General features: G+C 73.9%; 1 long non-coding RNA gene across 1 annotated transcript in view; it reads right to left on the reverse strand.

Moving 5' to 3' along the window:
- The window catches only part of LOC106695497, a 16,189-nt gene extending 15,261 nt beyond the window's left edge, over positions 1-928 (reverse strand). Inside the window, exon 1 of the long non-coding RNA XR_002827503.1 lies at positions 446-928. This is a non-coding gene — a long non-coding RNA (uncharacterized LOC106695497). The remainder of the gene's footprint in view (positions 1-445) is intronic.
- Positions 929-938: the final 10 nt, after the last annotated feature.

Raw genomic sequence — 938 nt, forward strand, 5'->3', positions numbered from 1 at the left:
CCGCACGGGGGCTGGGCCCGCGCGGCCCATAAAAACTGCCGCTGTAGAAGTGGGGGGAATGAAATATGCCCAATCTCCTGGGCCCAGGCGGCCCGGGAGCGCGACGAACCTCCGGCCCCTTTCCCGTCGGGCGGGCGCGGCAGGTTGAAAGGTCCCGGAAGGGGCAGGCAGCCCCGGGACGCTCAGAGACTTTGGGAACTCGGGGACCCCCGGACGTCCCGGGACCGCCCGCCCCGCCAACTGCTCCAGAACACGGCCGCGGGGGCTTCCACACGCCGCGCCCCCCTCCGCGCCCGGACCCTCGGCCTCGGGCCCTCAGCGGCCGCACGGCCCCCCGCCGCCACCTGCCGCCCTCCGTCCGCTTCCGGCCGGGCCCGGCCGCGCCTCACGGGGAAGGTGGGGGGAGGGGAGGGGAACCGGCGCCGCCCGGCCGCTCGCTCCTCACCTCGCCTCACCTGGCGGCGGCCCTCTCCGCCGGACGCGCTGCCCGCCGCCGGACGCCGCGGGTGAAGGAGGACAGGTGAGGCCGACGAACCGCCGCGCTCGTTCTGGTCCCGTCGCCGCCGCCGCCGCCGGCCTCTCGTCCGCTGTTTAGTAAACTTTTCTGTTTGGTTGCTCGGCCTGTGACGCGACACGGGAAGTGCTCCTGATTGGTCGGTGCCCAGCGCTGACGCGACGCCCCGCCCCCCGCTGCTTAATTATTACCGGCCAGGCGGCTCGCAGGCCGAGGGCCGGGGGCGGGGCCGTGTTTCGGGGCGCGTGGCGATTGGCTAGATCCCAGAAGAGGGCGGGACCTGGAGAGACCCCGCCTCCTCCGCCGGCGCGGTTCCGCCTTCGCCTCCCCTGACCTCCCGCCATGGCCTCCCCCAGTCAAGGCCGTGAAGCGCGGTGTTTGGGGTCTCGGGGACCGTGGAAGGGGCTGGAGAGGAGGAGCAGGT

Source organism: Myotis lucifugus, unplaced genomic scaffold, assembly GCF_000147115.1.
Source record: "Myotis lucifugus unplaced genomic scaffold, Myoluc2.0 scaffold_1438, whole genome shotgun sequence".
In the NCBI taxonomy this organism is placed as follows: domain Eukaryota; kingdom Metazoa; phylum Chordata; class Mammalia; order Chiroptera; family Vespertilionidae; genus Myotis; species Myotis lucifugus.